The sequence below is a fragment of the Callorhinus ursinus genome, unplaced genomic scaffold (assembly GCF_003265705.2).
Source record: "Callorhinus ursinus isolate GAN/ISIS: 27379988/994484 unplaced genomic scaffold, GSC_fseal_2.0 scaffold11, whole genome shotgun sequence".
NCBI classification, from domain to species: Eukaryota; Metazoa; Chordata; class Mammalia; order Carnivora; family Otariidae; genus Callorhinus; species Callorhinus ursinus.
This window is the reverse complement of record NW_027397073.1, coordinates 55,933,406-55,961,076: the sequence shown is the minus strand read 5'-3', so window position 1 is coordinate 55,961,076 and position 27,671 is coordinate 55,933,406. Positions and strand designations below refer to the sequence as shown.

The 27,671-nt window shown below is 39.0% G+C and overlaps 1 pseudogene; it reads right to left on the bottom strand.

Annotated features, from left to right (window-relative positions):
• LOC141373699 (importin subunit alpha-1-like) overlaps positions 1-27,671 on the bottom strand; it is a 57,148-nt pseudogene that overhangs the window by 20,345 nt on the left and 9,132 nt on the right.

Sequence of the window (27,671 nt, the reverse complement as noted above, 5' to 3'; positions counted from 1 at the left end):
GTGGATGGGCCCAGTGGATACCTTAAAATTTTTAATAGAATGTTCAGAGTGAAGCTCAGCCAGGTAACTTTTGAGCCAAAGCGGGAAGCAGGTGGGGAGTGAGCAATGAGGATATCTGGGGATGAAGGATCTAGGCAGAGGAACGGGGAAACTGCCAAAGCCTCGTGGGAAGCTTACCTGGCAAATCTGAGGAGCTCCTACCCCAGCTGGGCTAGCTCAGGTCTCCTTGAGTACCTGCCGCCAGGCTGCCACAGACACCCAGAGACCCTGTCTTCATGTGTATCACTTCATTTGTTCCAATCTCTCCAATGCTCCATGTTTTGCCTTTTCCTCCCATTTAGACCACAACAATTTTTTTTTAAGATGGTGTACCCAGCCAAACTGTCTAGGTTAGTTACTATTAAGAGTGGAAACATTTTAAATTGTAATTTTTTAAAAAGTGGTCATTGCTAAAAAAAAAAAGAAAGAAAGAAAGAAAAAAGTGGTCATTGCTGATATATATGAACGCCATACATTTTAATGAATTTACTGTAATCATTTAAAAATTCTCATAATTTTTCAATTGATTCTTTTGCCACTTTTAGGCTTAGAAGTATGCCATTTACAAGGTGTAATAATTTCATCTTTTTCTTTTCATCTTTTTCTTATACTTAGGCATCTAATTTTTGTTTTATGCTCTCTTGTAATTGTCAAAAACTACCTATTAAATAATAATCATAATATTGGGCTCCTTTGTTTTATTCTGGATTTTTCATGAAACTGTTTCTAGTAGTTACCTTTAAGTACAATGTTCACTACATTTCCATTTCTGTTTGTGATTTTTTTAAGGGATGGGTCAAATTCCTTTTTCAGTATCTATTTAGATGATTATTTTGAATAGAGAACAAACTGAGGGTTTTGCTGGAGGAGAGGTCAGAGGGGGATGGGGTAACTGGGTGCAGGGTATTAAGGTGAGCACTTGTTGTAATGAGCACTGGGTGTTATATGAAAGTGATGAATCCCTAAATTCTACCCCTGAAACTAATACTACACAATATGTTACTAACTGGAATTTAAACAAAATCTTGAAAGCAAAAAAAAGTTTAATCCACTGATGGTATGTACCAATATCTAAGCATCTTCTAAAACTGAACTTCCCTTTTATTCTTTTTTTTTTAAGGGTGGAATTTAATCTTTATTTACAGGATACTGTAAGATATGAGATTCCACACAGAAATAAGAAACCCACTGAGAGGAGAACCTTCATAGAGCAGGTACAATTTGGTACTGTTCAAGTATAGTTTCCTTGTAAAAAATGCAACAATTAACAAAACGCATTTAAACAGACTTCTTAGTAGAAAAACAGTAAGACAAACTTATACCAACATAGTGCACAACAAACAACTTTATACCTCAGCTGTATAAACTAAGTTAAAGGTCCCACATGTGACATCCTGAACTTGGAATGTAGAACTCTCAGAGGTAGTTTCTGGCACAACATTTTGATCTTCCTCTTCTTCTACAGAAAAATACTTCTCAATCAATTTGTTATTTTTTAATTTGTTTTATTTATGAGAGAGAGAGAGAGAGAGAGACGGAAAGCACACCAGTGTGGGGGTGGGAGGGGCGTAGGTGAAGGGTGAGAGAGAATCCCAAGCGGACTCACCGCTGAGCATGGAACCCAATGCAGGGCTCGATTTCATGACCCTGAGCTCATGACCTGAACTGAAATCAAGAGTCGGATGCTTAACTGACTGAGCCACCCAGGCACCCCTCAGTCAAGTTTAATGAAGCTTGTACACAGACTTATTTTCATGGTTTTATAGCACTTCAGTTTTGTCCAAACCTCCGCACTCTTCAATCATCATACTAAGTTTCTCATTTTCACCTAGTTTCTCAGCAGCCTGAAAGATACTTGAAATGGCATCCAGAATAACCAGAATACCTTTGGTATCTCTCGCAGTTGAGAGGTTCATCAGTGGTTCTATTATGCCACAATGAACAAGGTATACAATCTGTTCAAACGTTCTGCCCTTGTATAGTTGGTCACAGGCCATACAGCTTCCTTTTGTGTTTTAAAGTCTGCCTTAGAGAGAGCACCAACGAGGAATGGGACTGATCCATGATTCACAACTTGCTGTGTCTGCTCCTGGCAACCAGCTGTGATGTTTGACATTGCCCACATAACTTCCTTTTGAATATTAGTTTTGGGGTTCATTAGCAGGTTGGGAAAGATAGCAAGTACTCCTGTATCTACTACAATGTGTTATCTATTCATTTGTCCCAGTGACAATATTTCCTATGGCTCATAGCTCAGGAGTCATGATGGGCAATTCAGTAGCTCCTAGAGGTTTCATAAGTTGGGGCACAACTCCTGTGTTTACAGCCATTTCAATCCATTCATTTGGATCATCAGTAAGGTAGCAAATGGCCCAGCAGGTATCTGCTAAAACTTCTGGATCATCATGATGCATGAGACGAACAAGGGTAGGAAGAATCTGCTCAACAGCATCGAACAGAGGTGCAGGATTCTTGTTGCAACCAAAGTTTGAAATTGTACAGGTAAGATTAAGTCAATAAGCACATGCTAAACATGACATCTTGGGAACTGCAAGGAGAGCCAACGGGGTCAACTGCCCATACGTGATCACCAAGTCTCAGGAAACTGAACCATCACCTGCAATGTCTCCTCGGGCCCACAGAGCTTGTTCACTGACGTAGGCACGGGGAGATGCCAACAGAGAAATGCAAGTGGGGATAGTACCTCCATCTACCGCAGCCTTGGTGGGTTCTGATGTGCTGGAAGCAATGCTAGTGAGAGCCCAAGCAGATTCAAACTGAATGGAACTACCATCACTTCTGCCCAAAAAGGACACACATTTTGGAATCAAACCAGCCCAGATTATACTGTCTATGGGGGACTGTTTTTCCCCAGAAAGCAGTTTCCTAGCAGCTTGAGTTGTCTGGGGCTGGCTTTCAAATTGTTGCTATTTATGCCTTTGACGATGTCATCAACAGACCAATTCACAGCGCCCTGGTTGGTGCAGTTTTCCTGCAGCGGAGAAGTAGCCTCGTCGGGATGTGAGTTTACGTTTCTCCTTATCAGCATCTGGTCATCCTTCTTAGCTTTCCTCAGCTCCACATTAACTTCTATTCGGCGCCGCCTCATTTCTGTGCTGTCTCTCCCCTTGTTCTTGAATTTGTTCAGGCGGGCAGCTGGTGAATTAGCCTTCTTATTGGTGGACGGGCCTAAGAGGCAAAGGGAGAAAGATGGGCAGGCTCAGGCTTCCACGAGGTGGTGGTGGGGGGTGGTGGGGGGTGGTGGGGGGCGGTGGGGGGGGGCGGGGGGCGGGGCAGCTGCTCTCAAAATGTCCCCCAGGGCTCAGCCCAAAGATGGCGTCAAACTTTCCTCATATTCTTGAGCTGACTTTGGTCATGAGGGGCCTTATGATATGGTGTTGGATTAGTAACCAGTATTACATAAAAGGTGTTCACATCTGTGTCACTGTAGTTTTCTTTGGGGAGCAAGAATTTGAGCAGCGTATTAAACAATTAGGAGTTTTGTAGGACCCCAAGCTAGTCAACGTAAGACAGAAATAGCATAAATGAAGGACTGTCGTGTTGAAGCAGAAACCGTGTGACGCAGCGCAGCCCCAGGAGCCCCAAGTGAAAGGGGCGGTGTGCGCTCCCCTGGAGCCCAGGTGGGCGCTGCGGGTCGGATCTTAGGCACGGTGTTCCCCCGCGCTCTGTGGAGGCCAGCATGTGAGCTTCCTTAAGCCAACGACAGGATCTTGCTGTTCTGCTTGTGGAGCTACTCAAAGATTGATTTTGGGTCTTTGTGTTGCCTGGGGTTGTTATCAGTCTGGCCTGATGCAGCTTCTGAAAGTTGACTTCTCAGCACACCTGGAAATATACCTTGTCTGTGCAGGGCCTCCTCACCAGCACCCTTCTGTGGGCTGTGAGTCATGATTCTTGTGGCAACAATTCTAGAGGTTTTTTTTTTTAATTGCTTGTAAAATGCTGCCCTGGGGACAAGGGATGGGAAATATTCTCTAAGGAAGTCCCTCTAGGGAGACCTTTAGTTTGTTCATGGTCATTTCACAGGTTTTAAAAGTTGCTTGCAAACACAAAGAAACGACATTTCCCCCAAATTGGAATTCCACAGCAACTCTGGCAATTATCTGTTAAATACTGAGGTCAGTGGGAGCGAAGGAATATGTAAAATATTCCTTACTAAAATCTTTGGATAGCTATCATCTCAGCCTAAATTCACTTCCTGTGGACATCATGATGTCTCTGCCATGTTTTGTGGAACAATAATAATATCAGAGAACTTTACCGAGCACATATGAAATACCAAGAATATTATCCTGTTTAATTTTCATTTCAACCCATGATTCTAGAATCTTAACCAATGGATAAGACGATTCAGACTCAGATGTGTCAATTGCATTTCCCTTAGTCACATGGCTGGTAAGTGGGAAAACTTGCATCAAAAAATGTTGCTTGCGGGGGTGCCTGGGTGGTACAGTGGGTTAAACGTCTGTCTCTTGGTTTTGGCTCAGGTTGTGATCTCAGGATCGATCTCAGAGTCGTGAGATTGAGCCCCGCCTTGGGCTCCATGCTCAATGGGGAGTCTGCTTGGGATTCTCTCTCCCTCTGCCTCTCTTACGCCCCTCTCTCAAATAAATAAATAAATAAATATTTTTAAAAAAATGTTGCTTGCTAAGAAAGAGGTTATATAGATGGTAAGAAGGTAAATTGCATTAAGCTAATCCAACAAATATTTATTGAGCATCTAACATGAAGAGGCACCATGCTGGACTTGGTGATTAAAGTTTAGACTCAGTTAATGATGTAGGCAAGAATCTAAGGTTCCCATTCACCTTTGTGCCCTTTTCCTACCAACCTCTTTCCTTTCTCCCCTATTGCAGCCTCCTATGACTCAATATATTTTTAAATTCTTTTGAGTACACTGTGACTGAAAGATAATAGTAGCAATAATGACAACAACAACAACAGAAATAATTGCTAATATTGAACCCATACTTTGGTTCTAACTGCATTAACTCATTTACCCCCAACAGCACACTGGGGTCAGCGCTGTGAATACTGTGCAACATTAAATCACTTGCTTAAGTTCACATGGATAGGAGTATCAGAGCCAGGCTTTGAACTTGATCTCAGTTTTTCTAGTGAACAGTCCATGAGCCAGGCTCCAGCAATCCCTGGGCTGTGAGCACCTGCTAGTATGTTTACGGAAGGAATGCAGAGCAAACGTTAACTCAGCCAGACAATAAAATGCCATTTTCACTCTGGCCTCCATATTTAGGAATACTATGAAGAAATTTGGCTGAAATCAGAGAAAAAGAATACAGCCCAAATTAAAAAGTAATGAAAAATTAGGTTTGTGAAAAAGTATTATTAAGAGTTTGAATTATATGATGCATAGAAAAGTCAGCAGAGGGATGACCTGAGTGTTTTCAAGTACAGGATGAGCTGAGTGAAAGGGTCAGGACTAGTGGTTAGCCATTTCCACAGAAGGTACATCAGGAGAAATAGAGACCTTTAAATAGAAGAGCTAAGTAAGATATAAGATAATGCTTACTGACAGCTTAGCAAGAACCATTGGAAAATCTGCAAAGGGGGATTCATGAGATTTAGAGAAGAGGGCATGAATTCCAGATGGTTAAAGTGTCATTCTGTCAAAGCTTTGGACAAATGAGTGTTTTTCAGAGTGTTCTCTGTACAGTTCTAGCAGTTAATTTATTCCCTCAGTCTTTATTGAGTATCTACCATTTGCCAGTTACTGTGTGAGCTGCCGGTTTACAGTGGTGAAGGGAAGCCGATGTAGGTTCAGCCTTTGTGGAATTTACAGTGTAACGGAGCAAACAGATAAAAAACCAAATCCCCTCCTAATAAATAGAAAGCTGCCTGACTAGATATCCTGAGGGCATCTCCCTCCCTGCCACTCCCCCACCAAGTCCTGCTTCCATGGGCTCAGCCAAGCTGGGAGCCCAGCCCCGCTCACTCAAAGCCTCCGGGGAGGCAGGGCGGGGCAGAAAAACCCTAGAAGGTTCTAAGGCTGGCAGCCTCTATAAAATAAAAACACAAACCCTCAAGGAATGAAGATTCCCTAGGGTGGAGGAAGTAGTTAGATAGTCCTAAAATTAGAAAGTGATTTCTTCAGGCTTGAGGGGAAGAAAGAGAAAGGGAAAAAAATAAAATAAAAGCCCAGTGGTTCCTGGGGAGACTACTGCTAGAAGTAGCAAGACCCTTAAAAGTGTGTGGGATCCCAGGAGCCAAGGGGATCTATCGCGGTCCCACTGGACGGTGGTGACCCCACAGGGGAGAAATCTCTTCTGGCAGAGGAGCACTGCATTTTATCTGGTTTATAGTATGCATTTCACGCGAGGAAAGGATTCCGTGGTTAAAATTTGAAAACTGCTTTACAAAACCATGTCTTGATGACTTTATTCTGAGCGTTTTATACTTTGAATCCAGGCTAAGTTAACTGTAGGACCTTTATGTTCTCCACATAGGCACCAGCAGCTCCACCAGCACCGCCCCCACACGTGATTTATGCTGTTTCCTCCCCGCCCCTGTGAGGCTGTGTGCACCAAATACTGCCCCCATCACGGGGACCCCAAGTTCTCTCCGCCACTCCTGCATCTTCCTCCTTCTGGTCCTTCCTCTGCTTCCCTCTTAGTCTTTCCACACTCTTCCCTCTTTGTTTTGGTTCCACCTCTTTGCCTACATCGCACTGAGGAATTGTTCCAGTTAGAAAGGTATCAACCAAGTCTTAGCCTAGGTAGTGTTGTCACAGAATAATTTGTATTTTAAGAATGGTGATTTTCCAGGACCATCACTGTAGTCATGGTAGCGAATGTTTACCCAGTGCTTCTTATTTACCAGGTGTCAGGTTAAATATGTTGAAAGGATAATCTCATTTAATCCTCGCGATAAACAATATGGGGCAGGCATTGGTATTAGCCCCTCTCTATAGAGAGGGAAATTAAGGCACAGAGAAGTACAGCACTGTTCTAGATATGCTCATATCACCATGTAATCATTGTTACCTTCCTACAGAAAGATAACAAAAGATTTCTTCAGTAAATTCTTGCAATTTCTAAAACATACATATAAAGTAATAGGTGCTCATTACACATCTTCCCTAAGATTGAGAAGTGACCTTGGAGAATTGAAATTGTCCCGATGTGTAAGTTTATGTTATATATAAAACAATAATCTATACACAATAGCCTAAAATTACACAAAATACCTATTTTCTATAGCCCCAGATTCTATATGCTTATTATTTATTTTAATAACTTATAACCACTAATAAACAGATTAAATAAACCTGATTATATTTGTCAAGCTATTGGCTTTATCTGCGAATTCTTTCTTCCTTTTGGCCTTCCTTTGGGAATCATTGAAACTGGGGCTGGCTTTTGACATTTGATGAATCTTAGTAACACATCACACGCTGGTAAACATTTATGAGTTGATCTATATGTGTATATGAGTGTTTATGCAGGAAAACAAAATTCCAAGTGCAGCAGAGGAAGGATTAGGTACATCAGAGTCACCCAGAAGTTTCAATACATTTCTAACATGTGGGATTGCCTCTGAAGGAACAGATACAAAGTAAAGTGGAAAACTGGTTCAACTGCCTACTTAATCCAAACATGTTTCATATCAAATATGTGCCGAGTTAAGAATACATATTTGAAATACACAATACATAGACTGAATCTTTCATGTCCCCTCAGAGAGTCAGTTCACTCAGTTGCCTCCCAAAGCAGGATATGCTTCTGTCTCTTCTTGGTAGTGAAACTAGAACATAGTTAAATACGATGCCAAAATTATGTTTTACAATTCACAAAACCTTTTCATACACATGAGTTCATTTATGCAGAAGCAGGGCTAAGTGGTCAGCACAAAGGCCATAGGGCTGAGCCTCATTTTAAACCTTTTTCTTTCTTCCAAATCCAGTACTTTTTCTAATATAATGCAGCCATCCTGTGTGTTGGGCTACAGCTTTCAAAAAAATTATTTTGTAGAATCATATTTTGTTAAAAATGTCCCTTCATCTGTAGAACTACAAAACCAAAGGTGCTTACCACAAGATTCACGAGACCCCAAGAAGTTCATGCAGGGAAGCCGTTAGGGCTCTGTGGTCCTCTTAATGTTAGATGCCGATTGTTCTGGGTGTACTCAGGGCAGCATTTATTTGAGGAGATAGTTAGTGGTTTTCAAAACATTCTTAAATCTGTGGACCTCCTACTTCCAAAAACATAAGACCACTGAGTTGGATGTTCCCAAGTGAGTCTCCACTCTTCTTATTTGGAAATGTGCTTCATAATTAAAGATTAAGTATGACACATCTGAAAATATGAATACATATAGGTATGACAAGTATGAAAATAATGTCTCCTGAATGAATTTATGAAACTGTGTGGCCTTAGTCTCATTGCTTTGCTTCCTGCTTGGTTAGGTAGCCAGGAGATGACATTTTGGTTCTTATCAATATTTGGAGGAGGAAAATTTTACCATCAATTCTGAAATTCCACTACTCAGTATTTTTCAAAGTGGATATTTTAAAAATGAGAATTTTCCTCATTATCTACCTCAGAACCACAACCTAGAAATTTAGAGCGCAGATCCTAAAGCCAGAAAACGTGTCTTCTAATTTTGGCTCTAGAATTTAACTCTAAAGATTTGTGAACCTCTCTATGCCCAGGTATCCCTTTTTTTAAATTGTGACAAATATACATAACATAACATTTATGTGACCATTTTTAAGTATACAGTTCAGTGTCATTAAGTACATTCACAGTGTTGTATAGCCATCGCCACTATCCCTTTCCAGAACTTTCTCATTCTGCCAAACTGAAACTCTACAACCATGAAACAATAACTCCCCATTCCCTATTCCCCCCAGCCCCTGGCAACCACCATTCTATTTTATGTCTGTATGAATTTGACCACTCCAGGTGTCTGATATAAGTGGAATTGTATAGTATTTGTAGTTTTGTGACTGGCTTATTTTACTTAGCATAATGTCTTTATGATTCATCCATGTCATAGCATGTCAGGATTGTTTTCCTTTTGAATTCTGAATAATATTTCATTGTATACATATAACCCATTTTGCTTGTCCATTCATCCATCAATGGACACTTGGGATGATTTCATTTTTTGGCCTTTGTGAATAATGCTGCTATGAACATGTTCAAGATTCTGCTTTCAATTCTTTTGTGTACATACACAGAAGTAAAATTGTTGGATTATATAATAATTCTGCTTTCATTTTTTTGTGGAAGTGCCACACTGTTTTTCTCAGTGGCTGCACCATTTTTCATTCCAACCAGCAATGCACAGGGTTCCAATTTCTCTACATCCTCACCAACATTTAGTATTTTCTGTTTGTTTTTTTTTTATGGTAGCCTTCTTAATAGGTGTGAAGTGATATTTCATTGTGGTGTTGACTTGCATTTCCATATGACTAGTGATGTTGAACATATTTTCATGTGCATGTTAGCCATTTGTATATCTTCTTTAGAGAAATGTCTACTTAAGTCCTTCGCCCATTTATTAATTAGGTTTTTGTTGTTGTTGAGCTGTAGTTGTTTATATATTCTGAATACTAATCTCTTATTAGATATATGATATGCAAAGATTTTCTCACAATTATACTTTTCAAAATGGAGATTCTGTCAGTTCTCACTTCATAGGTGTATTACTTTCCATGGGTGTTAAAACAAATCACCACAAACTTGGTGGCTTAAATAAGAGACATTTATTTTCTCACAGTTCTGGAGACCAGAGTCTGAAATCAATCACTTGTTCAAAATCAAATGGCGGAGCCACACTCCCTCCAGAGGTTGTAGGGGAGAGTCCGTTCCTTGCTTCTTCTGGTTTGGGTCGCTGCTGGCTCTCCTTTCTGTCTGCTTCCATGGTCATGTGGCCTCCTCCTCTTCTGCCTACCTCTCACATCTTCCTCTCCCTTCCTCTCAGAACACTTATGATGGCATTTGGGGTTCACCTTATCAATCCAGTATAATCTCCTTATCTCAGGATCCTTAATTGAATCATACCTATAAGATTTTTTTTCCAAATAAGTTAACATTCACAGGATCCAGACATCAGGACCTGATTTGTTTGGGTGCCTGTTACTCCGCCGGGTAGAGTAGGCTTGTTTTGAGAAGTCACGAATGGACCCATGTTAACACTTAGCACTGTGCCGAGGTTGGGGTAACCACGTCACGAATGTGTGAATTGTTATCATTATTACCTATTCAGTAACAGTGGTGTCAATCACTTGAAGTGACTAATGACTTGAAATCACTAATGAAACTCTTACTTTAAATTTTTCTCAAGATTAGCAGTGATTCAACTGGAGGATGCCCAAGAGAGGGCAAGACGGCACAAATCACATGACCTGTCATCTCCTCCCATCTCTTTCCGCAGAGATGGAGTCTGGTTAAGGCCGGTTCAGATCTTGAAAAAGAAACTGGCTTTCAAAAGCACAGTCTGAGGGCCAACTGAAAGCCTGTGACCTGGGTGATTAGGTGGGTCAGGGCTGTGGCTTGGTATGCCTGGGAACAGCTAGTCTCTTGTCCTTCCCTGGGCAGTGGTACATCTCAAGAACAAAGGAGTGGGGAAGAAAGAACAGTTTGTAGCAAGTCTAATCGCTGACATTTCTTCTCCTCTACAGACAGTGCTAACATCAAGTAAACTTAGAAATATGATCATTTTGATGATTTTGCTCAATTTCCCCAAGGGAGCACTAATTATATCTAAACGCATAACCCGTATTAAAATAGATTTATGTACATAATATAGAATATATAACATACATAGTAAAATATACATGTACATAGTAAGTGTACATATATATGAGCAATACATATATTCCCCTTGAGATATATAATTTATGGAATTTATTTAAAACTCAGAAAATAAGCATTGCATGCCTCCTCTGTGTCAGGCCCTTTCAGGGCTGGTGAGAGTGCGTGAACAAAATTGATCAAAGCTTTGCTTTTATGGAACCTACATTCTAGTGGGGAGAGAGAAAGACAGAGGGAACAAATAAATAAACAAACATGTCACGTGTCACATGATGAAGTGGGGGGAGAGTGCTATTTTCTACAGGATGGTGATTTGAGCAGGACTAAGCCCTAAAGACTGTGGGAAGACTTCCAGGAAGGTAAAGGCTACTTAGCATGTCACAGTTCCTTCTTATTAGTACATAAATAATGGTGTAACTAAAGTCAATAATGTCTGAGAGCCACTGAGACATACGCAAAAACTTTTATACTGACAATCGTTTTTATTTTCAAGGCAAATTACATTAGAGGTCATGCTTCTCACTTAAAATGAATTAAGCCAGAATCCAATACCATCCCTTATTGTCCTCTGTGGTATTAATTTTGAGGCATCTTTGTGGAAAATAGACAGTAACAGAAATCATGGAAATCCAACAAACTCTTTTTCTGATAGCATAATCATCACCAACTAGATCATCATGATTATGTGTCCTCTTGAAGATCAGTATGTTGAAGTCCTACCCTTCAGTATCTTAGAACATGACCTTAGTTGGAAATTGGGTCATTGCAGACATAGTTAAGTTAGGATGAGGTCATTAGATGGGTCCTAATCCATATGACTGTTACCTTTCTAAAAAGGAAGAAATTTGGACACAGAGACAGATACACACAGAAGAAAGACAATGCGAAAAGACACAAGGAGAAGGCGGCCGTCTCAGAGCTGAGGAGTGAGTTCTGGACCAGATCCTTCCCCCACTGCCCTCAGAAGGAACTGGCTCTGCCAACTAATGCTTTGAACCATGAGATGACACGTTTCCATTATTTAAGCCACCTAGTTTGTGATACTTTGTAACAACAACTCTAGAAAACTAATACAATCATAATTTTAAAACTATAATTTATAAGTTCATAATGACAGAGAAATGAGTATCTAGCGATTAAAATCTCCCCCCCCAAAAAAATTCCAAAGTGTTCCTTATGTCATGGATGTTGTTACCATTAGATAAAAATCCATTCTTAAGTGAACAGTCACCCAGATTCTAAAATTTTGGCTCCAGCGCTGTGTAGACAGCATACATTGTCTTCGTACATTGCGTGCAATGGTTACATTCCATATTTGCATGTCCCTACAAATGTATAACTTTCATTCTTTGTCTAATAATGAGACAATCTACACTTTCAAACATTATTCTGCCTAATGACAGAAATTGTGGTCATGTCTCCGGTGTTTCAGATTTAAACTTCAATTAATTCATGATTTTGCCTTCTTCCTGAGGGCCATTCCATTTTGAGGTCAGCTATGGAGTCATGGCCCTAGATAGGTGTGTTGCGGGGGGATGACGGGCGGCACAAGGCTTCTGCTGTCCTCAGCTTGTTCTGTGATCTTCTGGCATCTGCTGAGCCATAACTATTCTGGCTGGGGCCAAGCAGGGACCATTTTTCCCCATTGGTATGTAGATATGACTGTTGCCACCTGCTTAGCAGCGGGTGGCCCCACTGTGGAAGCCAGTGTTGGAAGTACACAGTCTGCCCCCTGCTGACCTCCAGCCTCCTTCCAGTGCATCAGCCTTCCCTCAGGTCATTCATGCCTCTTCTTGGGGGGTGGTAGAAGCTTTAGGATCTCTCCCCTGCCCCTTGGAGGTTGAGCACAGCTGCTGGGACTGTCCTAGCCTGTCTTCGCTTAGACCTGTCATCACTGCTCTACAGCTGCTCTACGATAGAGAATCTCACGTCTGGTTTGCTCTATCGGCTTTTCTGAGCCTTAGAAGTCATCTCTATCTTGGGATCTCCAAATTTTCTGGGGGCTTTCTCATTGGAACCATGTACTGCACACACTTTCTGGAGCTCAGCTGGCCTCCGGGGAGGGCGGCGAAACACAGGGCCCCTCCTCAGAATCTTCACCAGGACCAGCCCTGGGAGCACCTCCCTCTGCTGGCCCAGAAACCTGCTCTGCCAGTGAGCTGTCAGCTTACACCTGCACCAAGCATTTTGTTGTCTTCCATGTCCTGAAAACTAAGAATTATGAAATCTCTAGTCTCTGGAGCAGAAAAGACCTACATCTGGCCGTCAAAAAGGTGAGTTCCAGGGAACACAAGAACAGAAATGCAGTGATGCCCCAAAGGGACTTAATATGTCAAATATTACTCTGCCACATGTTTTTCATTTTGATATGGTGTATTTCCAGCGTTTTTTTTTTCTAGCACAAGGGGGATTGCTTCTTTTATAATATTTTTGCTGTCGATGAGAGTCTTTGTTCTCCCCAGTGTCTACATCAGACCCTATTAGTTAGTTGGGTGCTTGAGAAAGCATGTTATTTTGCATATTAGAAAAATTAGTCATTATGATGATGTTCCTGCTTTCATATTATTGAAGGCTTCCTTTAGGAAATAAAGCATACAGTTAATGATTGTTTATTAAATGTGCACATTAAGTTGAATATATTCACAAAGAAAAAGTACCATTTCAACTCTCTTATCGTGTATGATTTAAAATGCAGTAGAAGGGCACCTGGCTGGCTCAGGCGGCAGAGCGTGTGATGCTTTATCTCCAGGTGGTGAGTTCAAGCCCCACGCTGGGTGTAGAGATTACTTAAATAAATAAATAAAATTTCAAATACAGTAAAGCAACCAGTAAAAAGGACCATTGAGTAATTTTTACTTTCTTCCTGTACTGATATTTATTTCACTCTTCAAAAATGCATATAATTTGGGGTACCTGGGTGACTCCAGTTGAGCATCTGCCTTTGGCTCAGGTCATGATCTCGGGGTCCTGAGATGGAGGCCCCTGTGGGGCTCCCTGCTCAGCGGGGAGTCTGCTTCTCTCTCTCTCCCTCTGCCCACTTGTGCTCTCTCTCTCAAATAAATAAATAAAATCTTTTAAAAATGCGTATAATTTATTAATGTTTCTTTTAAAAATTTAGTTTTCTTCATACTGAATCAACTTTAGAGTTAAAAGGCCTTTGAAGTTTTTATTTATAATTTTCTAATTTTATAGGATAAATTGAGGGTCAGAGAATTCACATGATTTGCCCAAGGTCATTCAGAAATAAAGGTCTTCTGCCTCCCCAGGCTAAGCTTCTTTTTACTATTCTATACAAGGTACACCAGATTTTGAATGCTATTTATGAAGAAATGTTGTTTAAGGTATGCCTGGATATACCTGTGAAAAGAGTAGTGGGGTGGGGGCTTAAAATAGGAACAGAATCTAATTTATTAATATGCTTTGCCAGCCATATATTGTTCAACTAACAGAAAATTCCTCAGAAATGTAGTTCACAGCCATTCTGAAACATATACCAGATCTCTGCAAGTTATAAAAGATACGATCAGCATTTAATGGTATTTTTTAAAACACAGGATATAGTAAAACAAAATTGAGTCATTTTCCCCATGCATAAAAGTAAACTAGATTGAGCTATTTGATGTTTTCATCCACTTTCAAAAATAATCAGTGATGCAGCTCTGGAGAAAGAGGAGTGTACCATGTATTACAGTATCATTATTTCTGGAAGAATTGTTAGCACATCAGATAATGTGATCCAGGGAACATAAATTGACTTGCAAAAAAGGGGGGAGGGGTTCTACTTAAGTGTATGAAAAGTGGGGATGCTTTAAAGAACTGAGGATGGGGATGGACTGTAAGGTTTCTATGATGGTAATCATATGTCCAAAATGTTGTTAGTTTTGAGTAATAGTAACCCACATGTGATAGGAGAGAAAAGATTTCAAATGCTGGTAAGGATGTGTCCTGCCAAGGAAACAAGTTTGAATGCAAGATGCATCTTTTCTAAGCTGGCAAAGCCCTTTTCCCCCTGCCCAGCAGGTGAAGGAAAATCTTTGTGAAAGAGGGAATAGGGAATTCTTAACATAGACATCTTATTTTCTGAATAATAGTTTACTATATAATCCTAGCACAGTGTCTGTACACAGAGTTCCATAAATTGTAGCCATCATTGTCATGATAGGAATATAGATTTATAAACTCCAAAAAATCAGTAAAAAAAATCTTTAGAATAAATATGTTCAACAAGGTCGCAGGGATACAAATACACAAAAATCGATTGCATTTCTCTATACGAGTATGACAAAGCTAAAAACTGAAAAAGATTCCATTTACAGCAAAGGCAAAATATTTGATTCTTGGAAACTTTTTCAACTTGAACATAATATTTTGTCAAAAAAATTAAATCCTGGGGGGAAAGAAAGAAACATGAGAACAGGGCGCCTGGGTGGCTCAGATGGTTAGGCATCTGCCTTTGGCTCAGGTCATGATCCCAGAGTCCTGGGATTGAGTCCCACATCGGGCTCCCTGCTCCTTGGGAGCCTGCTTCTCCCTCTGCCTCTCTCTCTCTCTTTCTCATGAATAAATAAATATCTTTAAAAAAAAGAAACATGAGAACAGAAAAGAGGCAAATACCATATTCCTGACTAAAAAGGCTTAACTAAGAGAACTAGTGGAGTCAACAGTAACAACGAGCACATGGGGAACTTACAAGGTATCTAGCACTGTTCTTATTGCTTAATAAAAATAACCCATTACGTACATTAACTCAATAACCCTAAGAAGTGACTTTTTTTTTTTAATGAGAGAGAGAAAGACAGAGAGAGAACAAGTAGGGGGAGGGGCAGAGGGAGAGGGAGAATCAGACTCCCTGCTGAGCAGGGAGCCGGACATGGGGCTCGATCCCAGGACCCTGAGACCATGACCTGAGCCGAAGGCAGACACTTAACTGACTGAGCCGCCCAGGTGCCCCTGAAGTAGACATCTTTATAATACATATTATACAGAAAAGGAAACTGAAGTACAGAGAAATAAAATGACTTGTCCAAGGTCACACCCATACCAGAACTTTCTCTTTATTAAAATGTGTGCACACATACACACTCAAAAATACAAAGAAATCTCCAATGAAACAGACAAAAATTCAGTTATTTGTTCATTCTGTTTCTGAGATGGATATAACCGTGTGACTACTGGAAAATAGAACTTAACATCAAAGATGAAGAAACTTGTCTGATAGGTTCAATTATAAAGTAAAATGTATCAAAATAAGTACATTGGTACTTTTACATCACAATTAAAACAAAAATGTTATCCCTCACATTCAGGGTACATTAACTTTGTACTTTGAAATACTCCCTCAGCTTCAAATGCTTAGCAACAAAATGAAAAAAAAAATAAAATAAATATAAAACTGTAAGAAAATCCAGGTTGGTAAAGAAGTAAAACAAAATTTTAGGAGCAACTCAGAGCAGTGAATAAAGATGGAGATAACCACTATATTTGTTCCAGATCTGGAACGAGGAGGTGGTCACCATGGAGTCCAGTTTCTGAGAGGGGGAGAGGGCCCCAAGAGCTTTCACAGGTGGGGGGACCAGAACAGACTTGGGAGGGGCTCCCATGCTTTGAAAGAGGTAAAGGAAAGGGTTGAAACCTACCACCTTAATCTGTGAATTTTAGCAAAGCTGTAGGTCTAAGCAGGTAGGAGGACAGACGACACATCCTAGCAGCAAAGAACTGAACCATCTGCAATCACTGGTTCCAGGAACGGACATGTGCTACCCCCAATATTCCCAAGACAGTGTAAGAACTCAGTTTTGAGAGTGGCCATTCTTCTCAAACTGATGCATAAAATAAATACTATTTTTTTCCTGGAAATTGATAGACTGATTCAAAGACGTATCTTTTACATGTGGAGTAAATAAACATATATATGCAAGAGCAAAGGGCCAAGAATTGACATTAAACTTTTGAAGAAGGACAAAGAAGTGGGAGCTACTTCTATCAAACATCAGACTTTCATAAAGCTAAAGTTTGGGGAGAGACTAATACACCAATGGACAAGAAGAAAGAGACCCAAACACAGCCATATATATGGAAGTCAGATAAATGACAGAAATAACAAATTAGTGGGGAAAGGAAGTGTTCAGTAAATGGTTCATGGACAATTGATTAGGTACTATGGAAGAAAAAAATTGCTCTCTACCATATATACCATGAACAAAAATCAATCCTCATATGGATTCAACATCTAAGTGTGAAAATTGAAACATGGGACAATATCTTTATGATCTCAAGTTTCTTTGAGAGTATCAAAAACACAAAATATACTTGAGAAAAGATGAAAAAAGTAATGATTTTAAAAAGAAAAACTTTCACGCATCAAAAAACACTGAAACACTGAAAGTGTAAGCCATAGATTAGTGTAAAATATGTGAAATTCACATAAACCACAAAGGATTTATATCTAAAACATAAAGATCTTAAAGATAAGAAAAATGACAAAACAATTCAACAGAAAAATGATCAAAGTATGTGAATAGGCAAATGACAGAGGAAGAAACCAGAAAGATGTTCAACTTCACCTGTAATTATGGAAATGTAAAAGTTATAGATTGGTGAAAAAATGTGACTATTCTGCAGAGCAGCTGGGTAATAAGAATTCAACCATGTCACTTCTGACTGTGTGTGTGTGTACTTCACCTCTATGGAGATACATAGTCTGTGTACAAGTATACACATATATATTAAACGAACAGAAAAAGAGATACAAGAGCATTTTCAATGAGTTACAAACCAGCTTGTAATCTCAAAAAATTAGAAACTGACATTATCTTCAATCAGAAAAAGATCATTTGGAATAATACATAACCACTAAAATAAATACACTAGATATATATGTTTCCACTTAAATAAAGTTTTAAAACATGTAAAACATACCTTATATGCTTTATGTCTACATATGTATGTAGGAACAGTATAAAAAGGCACATGATTATAGTAAACTCTACATTTGGAGTGATGGTTTGTTCTAGCAGGGGTGAGAAGGGTTCTGAGTTGAGGAGGGTTACACAGGAGGCTTTAGCTGCATCAGTTGGATTTCATTTCTCCCCCATGTGGTGTTTTCAGGGTATATTTTATATATTTTTTTCTATGCATTTCTGTGTGCTTGACACATGGGATGCTTTTTTTTGGAAAAAGCTTGCTTTCTAAGATATGGAAGTAATTGAGACAATTTATAATGGCTAACACTCATTCTATTTGATAACTGGTTAAAGGAAATGAACATTCAATAATAAGGAATGACAAATCCTCACACTGATTAATCCATATCTCTACCATTTGTTAATAAATATAAATTTTGGCAACATTAAGAAACTATTGTAAACATATTACCAAATAAATAAAAATTATAAAATACCAATTTTTGTATCTGTTGGATCTGAGAATGATATAAATTTTAAATGTTTCTGGTCACATTTTCAACTGCTTTAGATTTTTCTGGAAAAAATAAACTATGAAACTATTGGATGTGATTTGGCACAATAATCCTACTCTAAGGAACATTCTCTAGGAAAATATACAGATTAAAAAACGATTTCATTAGAAATATTTATAGTGATGCTATTTATGATTGCAAAAACAAAAATATAACAGGGAAAACCCAAATGTCTAAGAATAGGAGATGGCTAAGCAAAAGAGGTCATATTACAACGGAAGATCACTGCAGAGCTATAAAAATGTCAACTGTGTGGCTCATGCTGATGCATGAAAATATGAAATAAAATTAATTTTATAAAGCAGAGTTATTAACATGTCAACTGTGAAAACCATGCTGACACATGGAAATATAAATTAAAATTAACTTGAAAGAGCAGAACACACCATTTCCTGACTTCATGATTTCCACTATGAAGAAAAAACAATAGTTGGCAAAGACAAGAAGAGAATTTGGGAAGGAATAAATACATTACATTGGGTTTATTGGATTATTATTCTTTAAAGTTGTTTGGTTGACGTGTATTCATTAATGAAACAAGACCACAGGGACTCTATCATAAGAGCAATGATTTTATGTATAAACAGACATACCTGTGATGTTGTGGTATGATTAGAAAGTACCCATCTTCTTCTCTTTTGATATTGTTCATCCTCTAGGCAGGGGACCACATGGGAACATACTGGGGAAGAACATTTTTCTTAATAGATATGCCCAGTCTGAACCATGTTAAAATTTTGCCATGGTAATGGTTATTGATTAGTTTCTTATTTTGTAAAAGATAAAGTGGCTACACAGTAAGGTGTTAAATCCATCATGTAATATTGACTAGAGGAGTTTATAACAATCATGTCACCATGAGCTACAATCCTGTATTTCATGTACAGTTCTATATGTCATTCTGTGCCATAGCTAAGTTTACTCTTCTACTTGGATCAATATATGTATGAGTCAAAGGAACAAATAACCCCCAAACACTGTAGCTTAGTCCCCCTGCTAAAAATCTTTTTATTATGAATGAAAGCGTGAATGACATTATGGAAGAGGTAAAATTCTAACAGAAAGATAGTATTAGAAAAATAAAATTAGCTCTCTGGGATAGAGAAGATGTGAATAATTTTTCTAGAAGAACAAACTTATTTTTGAAGTCTTCTGTTTTATTTTAAAAATCCAGGTACTCTTGCTTCTATCCCATGATAGATACATGTTATTTTCATATAAAAATAATGTTTTAAGTCATCAGCTAGATAATTTGATTCGAACTCCTGCCAAAGCTGCAGAAAGACCGATGTTCCAGGAAGATGCCCATGGGATAGTGTACTTTCAGCACATGGTTGCCCACTCCTGGGGAAGAAGCAAACCCCGGTTGGTGAAGCGGGACTCAAGAGTACACCCTGAGTGGGAGGATTTGAATGACAACATCAGAGTCATCAAAGGTGGGAGAAGAGCTGATGTTTGCTTAGCTCATAGATTGTTTTCACATTTAAACTTTTATTTATTTATTTATTTATTTTTAAACTTTTTAAATTGAAATGTAGTTGACACACACATTTAAACTTTTTTTTATTTCCAAAAGAAAATGAAATCAGTAAATCTTTTCCAAGGTAAAAGATGTTTACACCTATTATTAGAAAAGTGTTTGTATATCGTTTAATAAATTGTTTTCCAAGCATTAGACTTATAGTTGGTGAAAAATAATAAGATAGTATTAACTTTTGCTTCATAATATCTTTATTTGCGGACCTACGAAATAAATGCAACTAAATGCTTTGCTATCAGGGATCTGGTTATTTAAGGTAGGATGTTCTCAGGGTTGTATTGTCAGAAATCAGTGAAACCTAATTAACGACACTGTAGAATAAAACTGAAGACCATAGAAATAATAATTATTTTTCCATTTATAAACTAAGAAGAATGATGCTAATAACTCAATGTGGTGAGAGATGATATTAAGACTGAGTGAAATACTTAGAAATAAAGCCTTAAAGGGGCATTGACAATATGACAAAAGCCAATATTGTATAACTGAATTTGCACAATTAGCTACTTCAAATTTTCCCTCAGAGCTTAAAATGGAATGTAATGATTATAAAGAAGAAGCACCTGGATAACTGTTGTCCAAAGCCTCTACAAAGAAGATTATTGGACAAAAGTCCTGAAAATACTACTGGAATAAGGCAGAAGTATGTAAAACATAAATACAGTGAAAGACCTTCTCCAACATGCTGAGAAAACAATGAAGGATTCAATGCACACAATCGACGTATGGTACTCTGACTTACTGATACTTGTATGCATGGAAAATTCAGTTTGGTTCTTGAGATTGTTAGTGATAAAGTAGGAGTCCCACCTTTTGATTCATGTTTGCTGTTCATTTATTGTGGTGGTAGTCTATTTCCAGGTTTAATTAGAGCCTTTGGAAGAAAGACGAGAGCAGAGAATAAGCCTGTGGATTGGAACTTATAACAGAAACCAGGGTATCACGACCTATGTACTGAGTGGGGACCCAAGATAAGATAATGTAAGATTAAAAAAGAGCTATCGTTTTTTTTTTTTTTTGAAGATGGAGGTTTATCAAGTTATATATCCAAAGCTCTATTTAAGAGCACCTGAGTCATTCTATATGCCAGAGTCCAAAGCGTTGGCACTAAATAGAGCAAGAACTAAAGGAAAAGGAAATAAGAAGTGGAAGGGAGATGAAGTTAGTTTAGGAAATGAGATGGGGATTAAAGAGTAGACTATAACCCCAGACAAATAGGCTAGTTACTTGCATACATTTTACTGTAACAATGATTACTAAAGATAGACAGAGAAAGAAAAATCTGAAGCATAATACTGAAAACACATATGAAATATTACATAGGTCCCTTGGGGTTAAATTATAGTTGCAGCACTTCTCATATCATCTTTGTTATCCTCAGGTATGTATTGAGCAGTTGGTAATCTTCTCTTCTGGTAATTCTTTGAATGTGCCTACCTTCAGAGCCACTCTGCTCATGTAAACAGGCATGAAATCTTGGAATCCCCAACACAGAAAGGCTTAATAAAGTTCATCCAGGTCAAGCCTATATTGATGAATGAATTTCCTCCACAGTGCATTTCTGATGAGCATTCACCCAGCTTGCCCTCAAACAGGACGCAGTGGTTTCAATTCCAGAAACTTTTTGAGCATATAATGTGCAAAGAAGTGTGCAAAGTCCTGAGAGGGATATAAAGCCAAATTAGAAATGGAAACGTGGGGAAGTTAGAGTTCCCCTCTGAGCTCCCCATCCTGATCCAAACAAAGCCACTGAAACAAATTAAAATGACAAGGCAGTCATTTCCATGGTCTAGAAACATACAGACACAGAAACACACAGTGGACTACAGGGGCTAACCTATCAGAGACAAATGCAGGTCCTTTCCCGTCAAAAACAGCATTTCATGCCTGATGGAGGTCTGGTGCCAGACTCAGTATCTAAAACTGGGGTTGGGGGGGCGACTGGATGGCTCAGTCGTTAAGCGTCTGCCTTCGGCTCAGGCCCTGATCCCACGGTCCTGGGATCGAGCCTCACATCGGGCTCCCTGCTCCGCGGGGAAGCCTGCTTCTCCCTCTCCTACTCCCCCTGCTTGTGTTCCTTCTCTCGCCATGTCTCTCTTTGTCAAATAAATAAATAAAATCTTTAAAAATAAATAAATAAAAAAATAAAACTGGGGTTGGGTGCTCTCGCTTGGCCCCCAAGGAGCCAGAAAGCAGATACTTCCGTAGCCTTCTGGCAGTGCAGACAGAGTGAGGAAGGCTTAGGACCGAGGCCAACCTTCTCCCCCTCTAGACCCTCAATATCACCGTAGAATGGAAGGCCAGCAATGGCAGGACAAGACCTGAACCTGGACAAGGAGGTGAGGACCAGGTGGAGGCAGAAAACAGAGGGCAGTGGGGAGAGGAAGAGGGGAAAACAAAGATGCCGAGGATAACTGACACTGAGAAAAACAGTCAACAAACCAAAATTGAAAGGTGAATTTACCAGCAATAAGGTACAAATAGGAAAACAGCATCAAAATAACTTTAAGTATGGCTAAGATCCCCCCAGAAACAAAGGAATAAAATATATGAAAGAAGTCATTATGAAAGGGAAAAACAGTGACCATCTCATTTAAGAAATTGAATGGGCATCTGTTAATAGCCAAACTTGTTCATGTAAACAAAAACAAACAAACAAAAAACACTTAGTAACAAGAGCTACTGGAACTTCTTTAACCCGATAAAGGATCTTTACAAGAGCCTACGGTAAACACAGTAACTTTAGAAGCATCCCCATTAGAGTCAGGAGCAAAATAAGGCTGCCGCGTATCCCCTACAAGTTCAGTAAGTACTTGAGGCCCTAAGTAATACATTGTGATTAAAAAATATTTAAGAAAAAAAATCATCTTTTATAACTCAGAGTAAGGAAGGATTTCTTTAAAAGAAACAAAACTCAAAAATCATAAGGATAAAGGCATATAGTAAAGGGATATGTACCAAATTCATCAGAACAGTTGTTGCCTCTGCAAAAACAGGCAGCAAGAGATGAAGGAAAGAATGAGAAAAGAATTCAATTTTAAATATTATGTCTTACTTCTTTAAACACATCAAGTATAAAGTGTGAACTGATAGTCCTTCTGAATGGTGGATGCATGGGTGTTAATTACATTACTTCCTACATTTTCTGAAAAAAAATTGTTAAAAAGGACAAAAAGTAAAAATAAAATCCCACAGATAATTAAAAATGTAAACACTAACTTAAAAGAGATGGCTCCTCTTCTTCAGAAAACCATAGTTATTAGAGTTATATATAAACTAATAAGTAATTACAGTTAAAACCAAAATAATATAAATGCAATATAGATGGATAAACAAAATGCTATGGGCATGTAGGAGAAAGAAAAAAAGTAAAGTGATACAGTTGATAAATGCTTCATGGGAGAGATTTCATTAAGTGTTGAATCCTCAAAGGTACATTGTATTTTAATACTCAGAAAAGCCTTAATAGAAGAGTGCTCCTGGATAAGGCTTTGTGGGCAACTTGACAAAACTTGCAGCCATTTTGAGAACAGGGAGTATTTTGTCTTAAAGCAAGGGCGTGGGAGATGGAGCTGGATGTGCTGTGGGGGGTAAAGCGTGGTGGCCTTGAAGGGTTTAGAGTAACGTCTGGACTTGTGACGATGGGCCAAGGATAGCCGTGAAGGGTTTTTGAAGTTTCTGAGGGGGGACAGCATTTGGGGCATCTGCTTATCCCATACGACACTTACATTAGGTGTGGGCATCCATAACGTTTTGAATATGTATTCTGCCCACTTATAAGTTAAGAGTAGACCCTTGAGTCAAGCTGGGCCAATTAATCTTTCTCTCCCGGGAAGGAAGAACTGGCATCCAGCAAAGTGGATCAATCTGTGAGGTGCTTGGACTGGAATTGATACGAAGTTGGGCCTGGGGTGGCTGGGTTTGGCCACCTGTATCTGCCGACACAGAGAAAGACACTGCACACCCAGAAAGCAGAAAAGACTTGAGAGACCAGAGTACCTGGAGTGATAAATCCGGGACCCTGGAGAGGTCAGGCCGTGCTTCCAAATTTGATTTTAGAAATACCTCTGATTCTGCCTGATAAAGTTGCCTTTTTTCTAAGCGACCTCCATGGGATTTTGTCCCTAACCAAGGCCAAAGGAGCTGAGTAGGCTCAGTGTCCTTAGAAGTACAGAAGAGTTCAGCGGGTAAATAACCAGACGATGAAATGAATTGGGACAATTATAAGGCCATTTATGACCTTTAAGAGAACCATTTCAGTAGAGTTCTGGAGCAGACATCAGACTTGAAGGAGTTAAAGTATAAGTATGAATTATACATAGATTTTTATAGGACTTTGGTAACTAAGGGGAGAGGGAGGTAGGACTGCCTGTGAGGGAAACAAAGTCAAGGGAAGGCTTCTGTTACAATCCCTCAGGATGAAACACTTGAGCCTCTGTGTAAACTGAAGGGGAAGAATTAATAAGGAGGACAGAATGGCTGAACAAGGAAAAACTTTAATGGAGAGTGATGATTCTTTTTTTTTTTTCCTTTTATTTCCTTATTTTATTATTTATTTATTTATTTGTTTTTTAAATTTTATTTTATTATGTTATGTTAATCACCATACATTACATCATTAGTTTTTGATGTGGTGTTCCATGATTCATTGTTTGCGCATAACACCCAGTGCTCCATGCAATACGTGCCCTCTTTAATACCCATCACCAGGCTAACCCATCCCCCCACCCCCTCCCCTCTAGAACCCTCAGTTTGTTTCTCAGAGTCCATAGTCTGGAGAGTGATGATTCTATACACTGACCCATATTTGTGCAAAACATAAACAGCTGCATTTGTACTCGATGACTGAAATCAGCAATGCTGAACTTATGCAACATTCAAGTTTTAGGGGAACAGAACACTTAGGTAGTTACTGAATTTGCTCTACAAGGAAAAAAAAATTACATTAAGACTACAATAAATAAATCCTTTGTATCACATGACTGTTGTTGCATAAAGAAACAGCCCAACACTTGGAGATTTATTTATCATTTCTCATGAGTGTATAGGTTGGCTGGAAGGTTCCGTTATCTTGGCTCAGCTGGTCTTGCTGGGATCACTCATTCATGCTTCTGTGGTCAGCTGGTGGGTTGGCTGAGCATTATATGCTCTTTCACACATCTAGGGCCTGAAATGGAACAACTGGGCTCTGTCCCATTCCCCAGCAGGAGCACTTAATTCTCAGGGTGATCACAGAGGAGCAAGACAGAAATAAGAGCACACAGAGTTTCTGAGGTCTAGGCTTGGAAACTGGCATGCTGTCACTTCATCATATTCTATTGGCCAAAGTAAGTCACAGGGCCTCCCTGATTCAAGCAGGGGGAAATTGTTTCCACCTCATGATGGAAACAAATACAAAGTTACATTGTAAGGGGGATGGATAAAGGCAGGCCACTACAGATCTTCCTCCACTCATGATGGAGTTACATCCTGATAAACCCATCCTAAGTAGAAAATATTGTAAGTAGAAAATGCACTTAATACACCTAATCCACTGAACATCACAGCTCAACCTAGCCTACTTTACACGTGTTCAGAACACTTATGTTAGTCTACGGTTGAATAAACTCATCTAACACAATGCCTACTTTATAATCAAGTATTGAATATCTCATGTAATTTATTGAATACTGTACTAAAAATGAAAAACAATGGTTGTATGGGTACAGAACAGTTCTCAGTATATTGGTTGTTTACCCTTGTGATGGCGTGGCCGCCTGCGAGGTGAAGCTGCTGCCCAGCATCACTAAGGAGGATCTTCCAGTAAATTACCAGCCTGGGGAAAGATCAAAATTCCAAATCTGAAGTATGGTTTCTACTGGTTGAGTATGGCTTTTGCACCATTGTAAAGTTGAAAAATCCTAAATCAAACCAAAGTCCTGGGCCATCTGTGATTGAAGGCATTAATTTAATTAATCCACCACACTCACAAAGAAGTGTTTTTTTTCCTGTTTAGATGGAGTAGGGAAGTATCTGAAGGTCAATGAGGGGTTTTTCAAGGATGTCATGAATAGCTGAGAAGTTTAGCACTAAAATCGAAGGCTTAAAATTACTTAGGAACAACTTCCTTATTCTTATATTTTATGTTGTTGTTCAACTAGACTAAGTTGGTGAGCTTTGTTCCATTCAGGGATATAGATAGATAATCATCTTATTTTCTGGGTAATATTAATAACTCAGTAATATAGAGTAACCAACTGTCTTTAATCCAGAAACACATACAAAATACTTACGTTCAAGGTATTCACTTGGTAACTAAAAGTCTAAAGAAACATGCATCTTCTTTTCCTATGAGAATGGATAAAGTCTTTTACTTCTTCAAGCAAATGTCACTTTAGTAGTTTTAGGTTGATTCATATTTATAGAATTGGAAATGAATTTTTTAAGAATTTATATTGGAGGTATTATAATGAAAAATAATACATGCATATTCAGTCCAGAAAAAGTGGACTCTATATTTTTTAATGGAATAATAGATGTTAAGATAATGTACTAAACAAAAAACCCTGAAGGTTTAATAAAATAGGGAAATTAAATCTAAAATGGAAATAATTCAAACACATTTTTATTCAGGCAGTTAGTATGGAAGGAATCATAGGTACTTTTGGATTTTTGAGATTGGGTCAAGAAAAGTTAGGAAAAAGTCATCCTTTCAGAAGGCTGAAAAGAAAAAAATAAATGAACATATTATTTTGCAGTAGCAGCCCTCACAGAAGATGGTAAATATACTGCTGATGGAGTTTTTTAAAGCACCCAAATCCAGTCAAGGTGACCAGGGAATATTCCAAGGATTGGAATGCCAAAGGAAACTGGACCTCAATGAACAGCATCAAGGGCACCTGGGTGGCTCAGTTGGTTAAGCGGCTGCCTTCGGCTCAGGTCATGATCCGGGAGTCCTGGGATCGAGTCCCACATCGGGCTCCCTGCTCAGCAGGGAGTCTGTTTCTCTCTCCGACCCTCCCCCCTCTCATGCTCTCTCTCTCTCTAAAATAAATAAATAAAATCTTTAAAAAAATGAATAGCATCAAATCCAGCTGACACAGCCTTTGGGCATCTTGGCTGAAGGCCTCCCTTTATGAGAATGGTTATATCAGACAGTTGCCACTTGTTGACACTTCCCACCAAGAGCCAGTTTACCTTGTTTTGATTTCATGGCCATCGGGCAATCTTTTAACTAACTTGCCTTCCTTTGTAGACTATAGTGGTGGGGATGTGCTGACACCAAAACATCGATCTTTTTGGCATTTATATCTTCAGTTTCATTGGTATTCTTGTTTTTAGCTGGTTGCCTTAGCCCGATCACTTCTGGGAGCATTAACAGACTCATATTTCTGGACCTACAATATTAAGAACTAGACCTAGACCTTAAACTTGGTGATTTCAAAAGGAAGTACTATGCCACGAGACCTATCCTCTGTAGCCAGGTGGCTTCTTCCATGATGGGTCAATGACAGAGGCAGGAATAACAACCATCTTTCCTGACACCTGGAATTTTTTCTACATACTATCCTACCTGTTATTTCTTAGAGAATGCATGAATAGCTACTATTATTTGGGGCATATATCTTTTCAAGAAAGTATGAATTGCCTACTCTGAATTTTCCATTTTTTTTTTTCCAGATCTCTCACCTTGGAGATGGTATGGTTGTGTCATCAATATCTTTGAAAATGCAATTAAAGGGATTGCTTGCTTGCCTTCTGCAGTTTTCAGGCCTTTCTCCAAATCCTATTAGTTCATTCAGTATGGTTGTAGTGGAAATTGAAGTTTGCCTATTGATAT